This window comes from Canis lupus, chromosome 7 (assembly GCF_048164855.1).
Source record: "Canis lupus baileyi chromosome 7, mCanLup2.hap1, whole genome shotgun sequence".
In the NCBI taxonomy this organism is placed as follows: domain Eukaryota; kingdom Metazoa; phylum Chordata; class Mammalia; order Carnivora; family Canidae; genus Canis; species Canis lupus.
The window spans coordinates 9,399,818-9,408,854 of NC_132844.1; the positions used below are offsets into that span (position 1 = coordinate 9,399,818).

The 9,037-nt window shown below is 37.1% G+C and overlaps 1 pseudogene; it reads right to left on the reverse strand.

Annotated features, from left to right (window-relative positions):
• Window positions 1–756: 756 nt before the first annotated feature.
• On the reverse strand, window positions 757–3,044 carry LOC140636370 (small ribosomal subunit protein uS2B-like; annotated as a pseudogene).
• Window positions 3,045–9,037: the final 5,993 nt, after the last annotated feature.

The window sequence follows — 9,037 nt, forward strand, 5'->3', positions numbered from 1 at the left end:
TGTGTATCTCTTGAGAGGACTATGCAATATATCCTTTTTCTTCCAAGCTTTATTGAGGTATAATTGATACACAGAAAACTGCATATAATTCATATATGCAATTTGATGAGTTTGGACATATGTACACACTTGTGTTACCATCACTACAACCAAGGGAATAAACATATGCATCATTTCTAAAAGTTTTCTTATGTCTCATATTTTATTTTGTGGTAAGAACACTTAACATGAGATCTACCCTCTTAACAAATTCTTAAGTGTACAATACCTTATTGTTAATGCTACGTACCATGTTCTACGGCAGATCTCTGGAACTTACCCTTCTTGTATAACTGTAACTTCACACCAGTTGAGCAACTAGCCCTATCACCTTCTTGTAATCCTTCATTAAAGGCTGCTCATTTGCTGAATTTATACTAACTGAGTCTCCAACATTAAACAAACCTTGAATTCTTGAAATAACTTTGACTTGGTTTATTATCTTAATATTCTGTGAATTTTTTTCTTATAATATCTTCAGTATTGAATCAGGGTAATACTGATCTTAGAAATGAAAGGAATTCCACTCACTTTTATTTTCTAGGAGTTTATATAGAATTAGTATTATTTCTTCCTTAAATGCTTAGTAGAATTAACTATCAAAGCCAGACATAATCTTCATGGGGAGATTTTTTTAAACTACAAATTCAATGTCTTTAGTAGATATTCAGATGATTTATTTCCTTTTTCCTTTTTTTTTTTTTTCTTGAGTGAGCTTTAATAGTTCCTGTCTTTGAAAAAATGATGTTCAAGTAAATTTAAAATGGGGGCAGGCTGAGCACTCCAGTCTTCAGTAGGGAACTGCTGAATAGACACAGAGGGCACCTGCATGCCTTCAGACCTGTCTGTGACTTCAGGTTGAGTAGCAGTGAACTCAGGAGCTGGAGCTGTCCATTCACTTCGAAACTCCTCTTGGGTCACAGCCTTTTCAGCATTGGCCTGCTCTTACTTTGTAATCTCTTCAGGATCTCTGAAGTAGAAGTAGAGATCATCCATGACCTCCCATGAGTGTTTATGGTAAGTGGTGCCACAAATACACAGAACTTCCCTGGCCAGCAGCCCCCATATCAAACCCACGGAGTGAGCCCCCTTTTTGCAAGGGTTGGCAATGTCCACACAGCACAGAGGAGAGAGTCTGTGTTACACAGAGCGATGGCAGGTAGGTTAACATAAGATGCCACTGTGAGAGGCTGGTAGTCAGCTCTGGGATCAGTAACCACCAGAAGTCTTGGCTCCCAGAAGGCTGCCGGATCTGGTTTAGTGAAGGTTCCAGGAGTGAAGCAAACAGCAATAGGAGTGCCTCCAGGAGCCGCAGCGACAAACTTCCGCACAGCTTGCTGGCCACTGCTCCTGGATGATATGACACTGACATCATCTGGGTGTTTAATGGCAACGCTGGCATGAGCTGCCAGCAGAAGCATCTTCCAGGTTCTCTTCAGATTTATGATATAGATACCATCACACTTCCTTTTGTAGAGGTAGTGTTCCATTTGGAAGTCAAGGTTGGTACCATATAAGTTGGTTCTTGCTGCAGGAAATTTGAGGACATCCTCCTCCCTCATTGCTAGGACATCAGGACTCTGGACATCGTGAAAGTTCCCCTTTAAATTATGACAGGGGTGCAGAACAATGTTGTATGGACCTCTCTCTGGGTAGTAAGGAAAGTCTAGCTTTGGTTTTATTCATGTTTTTATAGTGTATCTTTTCCCATTCATTAACTTTACTCTTATCTTTGTCTTAGTATTTATGGGTCTTATAGAGGGCATATAATTGGGTTTTGGTTTTTTATCTTACCTGCCTTTTAAGTTTATTTAGGTCATGATATTTGATGTAGTTATCAATATCACTGGATTTAAATCCAACATATTGCTATTTATTTTCCAGCAGTCCCATCTGCTTTTTGTTCTGATTTTTAAAAAAATTTTTTCCCCTGACTTCTTTTAGGTTAAGTTAGTTTTTATTTAAATTCCATTTTATCTCCGTTACTGGCTTGTTAGCTATACCACTTTGTTTTACTGTTTTGGTGGTTACTCCAGGGTTTATAATATACATTTTTAAATTATTACTGTCTAGCTTCAATGCACATATAAGACTCGTAACAGAAGGTTTCCATTTACCTACCACTGTGTTATTGTGAAAACATTTCACTTTTACATATATGGCTGACCCTTGACCAGTGTGAGGATTAGGGGCACTGACCCCCCTTCACAGTCCAAAATTCATGTATAACTTTTGCTCCCCCCAAGCTTAACTACTAAATCCTGTTGTTAGCAGGAAACCTTACTGATGACATAAACAATCAATTAATACATAGTTTGTGTGCTGTATTATATACTATACTCTTACAATAAAGTAAGCTAGAGAAAAAAAAGTTATTAAGAAAATCATAAAGAAAAGAAAATGCATTTACAGTACTGTATTTATATAAAAAAATCTGTATAAAAGTAGAACTCCACAGTTCAAACCCATGTTGTTCAAGGGTCAACTGTACTATAAACTTGAAAATTCATTATTATTTTTGCTTTAGTCAGTCAATGATCTGTAAAAGAAGTTTCAAACTAGGAAAGCATTTCTATTCATGTGTTTTTCATTTGCAGAGCTCTTCATTCATTTGTGTAGATCCAAATTATCATCTGACATAATTTCCTTTTGCCTAAAAAACTTTCTTCATTTTTGTAGAACAGTTCCTCTAGTAAAATTCTCTTTTAAATTGAGATGTAACTGAGATATAACATTGTATAAGCTTAAGCAATATAACATAATGATTCAGTATTTATATACATTGCAAAATGATCACCACCATGGATCTGGTTAACATCATCATCTTGCGTAGTTACAGATTTGTTTTTCTTTTGGTAAGAACTTTTTTTAAGATTTGCTCTCTTAGCAACCTCCAAATATACAAAACAGTATTATTAACTGTAGTCACCATATCGTGCATTATGTCCCCATGACTTACTTATTTTATGACTGAAAGTCTGTACCTTTTCAGTACCTTCACCCATTTCACCCACCTCCTCCCCCTACCTCTGGCAAGCACCAATCTGTTTTCTGTACCTATGAGCTTGGGTTTTTGTTTGTTTTTAGATTGTACATATAAATGAGATTATCTGATATTTGTCTTTGTCTGTCTTACCATAATGCCCTCAATATTCATGCATGTTGTCAGAAAGGGCAAGATTTTCTTCTTAATATCAGCTATATTAATGGCTGATAGTATTTCATAGTAAACATATATAATACCACATTTTTATTTTTTTTTTAATTTTTATTTATTTACGATAGTCACGGGGGGGGGGGCGGGCAGAGACATAGGCAGAGGGAGAAGCAGGCTCCATGCACCGGGAGCCCGACGTGGGATTCGATCCCGGGTCTCCAGGATCGCGCCCTAAGCCAAAGGCAGGCGCTAAACCGCTGCGCCACCCAGGGATCCCTAATACCACATTTTTAAAATCCATCTATCAATGGACACTTAAGTTGCTTCCATATAAGTTAGTGATTTTACTTCCTTTGGATAAATATTTCCAAGTAGAATTGTTGGATCATATGATAGTTCTATTTTTAATTTTTTGAAGAAATGCCATACTGTTTTCCATAGTGGCTACACAAATTTACATTCCTGCCAACAGTGCACATGGTTTTCCTTTTCTCCACATCCTTACCAGCATTTGTTATTTCTTACCTTTTTGATCTCATTGTGGTTTTGATTTGCATTTCCCTGGTGATTAGTGATGTTGAGCACCTTTTCATATACCTGCTGTTGACTACCTGTCTGTCGTCTTTGGAAAATGTCTATTCAGACTCTCTGCCCATTTTTTAATCAGTTTTTTGTTTTTGTTTTGCTATTGAGCTATATGAGTTCCTTGTATACTTTAGATACTATTTTAAAAAAGATTTTATTTATTTATTCATGAGAGACAGAGAGAGGCAGAGACATAGGCAGAGGGAGAAGCAGGCTCCATGCAGGAAGCCCGATGCAGAAGTCAATCCCGGGACACCAGGATCACACCCTGGGCTGAAGGCAGGCGCTAAACCGCTGAGCCACCCAGGTGTCCTGACTTTAGATACTATTTATCAGATATATGATTTGCAAATATTTTCTCCCATTCAATAGGTTGACTTTTCATTTTGTTGATGGCTTCCTTTGATGTGCAGAAGCCATTTAGTTTGAGGTAGTCCACATATTTGTTTTTGCTTTTGTTGTCTTTGCTTTTGTTGTCAAATCCAAACAATCATTGCCAAGACCTGTGTCAAGGAGCTTACTGCCTGTTTTCCTCTTGAAGTTTTATGGTTTCAGGTCTTCTATTTAAGTCTTTAATCTATATTGAGTTATTTTTTGTGTTTGGTATGAGACAGTGGTCCAGTTTCATTCTTTTGCATGTGGCTGTCCAGTTTTCCCAACATCATTTATCCAAGAGATTGTCTTTTCATCATTGTATAGTCTTGCCTCCTTTGAATAAATTAATTGACCATATAGGTGTGGATTTATTTCTGAGCTTTTTATTCTGTTCTGTTGATCTACGTGTCTGTTTTTGTGCCAATACCATACTCTTGTAATTATTGTAGCTTTGTAATATAGTCTAAAGTCAGGAAGCATAATATCACCTTTGCTCTTCATATTTTTGTCGTTGTTGTTGTTAGCTAATCATATTAATCAATATCTTCAGATAATATAAGTTGAAGTCCGGAGTACAAGTTCAGTAGGGAGAGAGTGACAAAGTATTCTTTCCCTCATTCACTCCTTCATTCAGCATATATATAGGAAATGTTTATGTGTAAATTTTTAGGTCCTGAGATACTCAAGTAAAAAAAGACAGGAAATTCTCTACCTTCACACCACACTGGTTCTAGTCTGGGGAGATATACATCCATCCATACTTACATACATACATAGAAAGAAAGAATTAATTTTAAAAATGGTTGCAAATGGTGGTAAGAGCTATAGAGAAAATGGGGAAAGGAGATTGCTACTTATATAGATAGTGAAGGTCTCTTTGAAGAAGTGACATTTGAGCAGTGGTTTGAGCCAACTCATTCCTAGATGGTGGGAAAGACACAGAGCTGTAAAGATCTAAGCAGAAGGAAGTATCAAGGAGAACAGCCTTAGAGCAGAATGAACTTAACGTGCTTAAGGAATAACAAGTAAACCAGGGCAAGTGGAGAATAGTGAGTAAGAAGGAGAATAGAAGGCAATGAAGTGTGAGATGCAACAGGGGCCAAAGCATGTAAGATTTGGTAGTGCTGGCAAGGAGTTTGTGTTTTCATTCAAGTGAGAGGGATGCTATCGGGAGGGGAGCGGTTAGGTTTGGAGCAGGAGATTTACATTTTAAGAAGATTGCTCTGACTGTTGTATGACAGATAGATGCTAGGGTGGAAAGAATGGAAGGTGGGAGGTAGAGAGCTTTAGAATAGATCAATCCAGAAAACTAAAACTTTTTGCATATAAAGTTAACAAGCATTTGAAAGAAGAGAAGGGGAGAAGATGGGTCAAGAAAAGGAAGACTGACCAATTAGTCAGAAGGTTGCAACTCCTGGAGAAAAGTATCTACTTTTAGTAAGACACTTTACTAGTAGTAAGATTCTAGGTGTCAGTATATCTGACACATTTTAAAACAAGGTGGTCCACTAGCCAATTTTAAGTTATTTGTGGTTCCAGGATGTAGGCTTCCTCTACTATTCCAAGCCTTATTCAAAACTTGCTGCACATATGGTACTGCACTGGTGGTATTTTGAAGACAGAAAGGAATCAAGTTGGTGTCCAGTATAAGACCACACAGTATAGGATAAGGAGGGCATACAGAATATGGCAAGATGCTTCACAAGATGAACTAATCCAATGGATCTGACAGTATAAAACCATCGGTGATGAACAAAAATGGAAATTCCTCCAAGATTCTCAGGAGGGATTTGTGTAAACATTGGCTTTCCCAGGACATAGGTGCTGGTGGTTTGAGCCAACTCATTTGAAGCCTGAAGGGCAGGATGACCTAGCTGATTCCAGGTCACACATTTAACTAAAGAACAAAGAGACAGTTTTATGGTGTGATTAGGTCAGTAGCATAAATCTTCAGGCTCATCTTTCCCAATCAGATGTTTTCCCAGCAGTTACTTCTATTAATAATTCATTTATGTATTCATTTGACAGTTATATACTCAGCACCTACTCTGTGCCAGATATTGTGTTGAGAGCTGAGGATATGGCACTAAACAGCATATTAAACATAACAGCTATGCCATTTGGTAACTTGACCAAATGCCCTCAGAATGGCTAGACTTTGGCCCAGTGAGACACAAGGACACCCATGCTGCGACATTTGAATGAAAGAAGCTGCATCCTTCTTTTGTCTTGTCTCCTTTATGTGGGGAGCCATTACCTGCTCAAAACAAACTTAGCTATTATCATTATTACTGCACATTATTTATCTTTTCTTTAGCTTTTTGATTTTTCTTACTATGTCTTATGTAAACTACATCTCTAAAATAATTTCCTTACATAGTCAGATCTTTTGTAATTGACTCTGATACAGAGCTTGCCATAACAAAATTTGGGGTGTATGATTAAATTATTTCCTGAAAAGATCAAAATCCATTCTAGAATGGAGTATTTTTCTAAACATTTAAACAGAAAAAATAAAGACAATGTAACAGGCACTTTGGAAAAATTGTCTGGCAGTATCAATCAAAGTTGAATAGATGCATAATTTATAACTTAGGAATTTTACTCTCAGTATATACCCAGCAGGTTTATATCTATATATACACGTATGTAGATATATACATATATAGATATAAGGACACTACAAGAATGTTCATAATGGTGCTGCCCATTATAGCTAGAAACTGGGAGTAACACAAATGTCCATCAATAGTATAATGGACAAATGAATTGTGTGAATTTCAACCAATTAAAATATATAAAGCAATGAAAATGAATGGAGTACATGGGATAATATGACTGAATCTCACAAAGATAATGTTCAGGGAAAGAAGCCAGATACAAAGGATACTATTTATATTATTTCATTTACATAAAGCTGAAAACTGGCAAAGCTCTTTCATAGGGATGCAAATCAGGAGACTGCCTGGGGGGGGGAAGGGGGGGTTATAATGAGAAGGAAACAAGGGGGGAGTTTTGAGAGCTGGACATGTTCTGTTTCTTAATTTGGGTGCTGGTGACATGGATATGTTCACATTGTAAAAATTCATTGAGATGTATATTTAAGATTTATGTACTTATTTTTATGGATATTATGTTTGAATGAAAAGTTTTTTTTTATTTCAGTTTGATTAACCACCATATAGTACATCGTTAGTTTCAGATGTAGAGTTCAGTGATTTCGTCAGTTGCCTATAACACCCAGTACTCATCATATCATGTGCCCTCCTTAATGCCCGTCACCCAGTTTACTTTGAAAAGTAGAGGTAAAATGCATTTTATTATTCTCATTGGAGTTCATAATTCATTATTTTGAAGTACTGTGGATTCTCAATGAATATTCAGTGATGATTGCTGTCATTTTAATTACAATTTTTCCTTTTATCATCCTCCTTGGGAGATAATTTTTCAGCAAATATATATTAGAAATTCTTTAAAAAGAAAAAAAAACCACTAATCAAGCAAAATGGTTCTAATCCAGCATTACATTTAACGATTATTTCAAAAAAGGATATGTATCACTGAACTCTCACACAGAAAGAATTTACAAGTTCTGTTGAGCTGGACATTTGTTTTTATTTTTTTCAAAATTTAAATTTCAAGATTATATCCTTCAACATGACTCCTTTTTGCAACAGTTATCTATAAATATAGAAAATAGTTTTCGCTGAAATATTTCTTGAATCGGTTCTTTCATCTTATCTCAGCAAACCTTGCTCTGGGGCAGGTTCTAATGATCTCTTTCCTAGACTACTGCACCAGCCTGGTAACTTGTCACAACCTGACCCCAGTCCTGCTCCCTCAAAACAGTCCTTATATAACCTCTATAGCGACCCAACTTACAGCAATCTGATTATTATATTCCTTTCCTTCAAACCATCTTAGTTAATGGGAACTCCATCCTTAGAGTTCTCTGGCCAAACACTTTTATCTCATCCTTGACTCCTTATTTTTTATGTCAGAAAAATCCAAGTTAAATCTGTTTTCAGGGGCACCTGGGTGGCCAGTGGTTGAGTATCTGCCTTCAGCTCAGGTTGTGATCCCCAGGGTCCTGGGATAGAGTCTTGCATCATGCTCCATGCAGGAGCCTGCTTCTCCCTTTTCCTGTGTCTCTGCCTCTCTCTGTGTGTGTCTCTCTTGAATAAATAGATAAAATCTTTTTTAAAAATCTGTTTTCAAAACATAATCCGAATCTGTCCATTTAATGTCACCAACATTACTACTATCTCTGTCATTTCTTGTGTAGACTATTTATTGTAAAGTCCTGCAGACTAATCTCCTTGCTGCCATTCTTTTCTCCCTACAGTCTTTTTTTTCTCTTTTCTCCCTACAGTCTTGATGGAGCACCTTGATGGAGCATATCTGATGTAGCACCAGAGTGGCTGAAACACACACACAAACACAGACATCAGTTTATGGTACTTTTATGCCTCACACTCCCCAGTGGCACCCACTTTCATTCAGAGAAAAATCTGAAGCCCTGTGTAGCCCTATAAGAACTTTGCCCCCTGTTAGCTCTCTAATTTTATCTCCTACATACTCTACTCTAGGCACAACGGTTTCTGTGGTGTTCTATGAATACACCAGGCACACTCATAACTTAGGTCTTTCACATTGGCTATTCCCTCTGCCTGGTATGCTCTTCCTCAGTTATTTATAAACCTCATTCCATTGCTTACTTCCAGGTTTTGGTCAAATGCCCCCTTTCTCATAAGACTTACCTGCACAGGCTGACTTACTCTGAAGACCTGTTGGATGATGACAGAAGAAAAACCAGAAGACTGGGGAGGGAAAGAAAGACATGGTTTCTGCTTTGAGGGAATTAGAGTATCTTGAGCATTG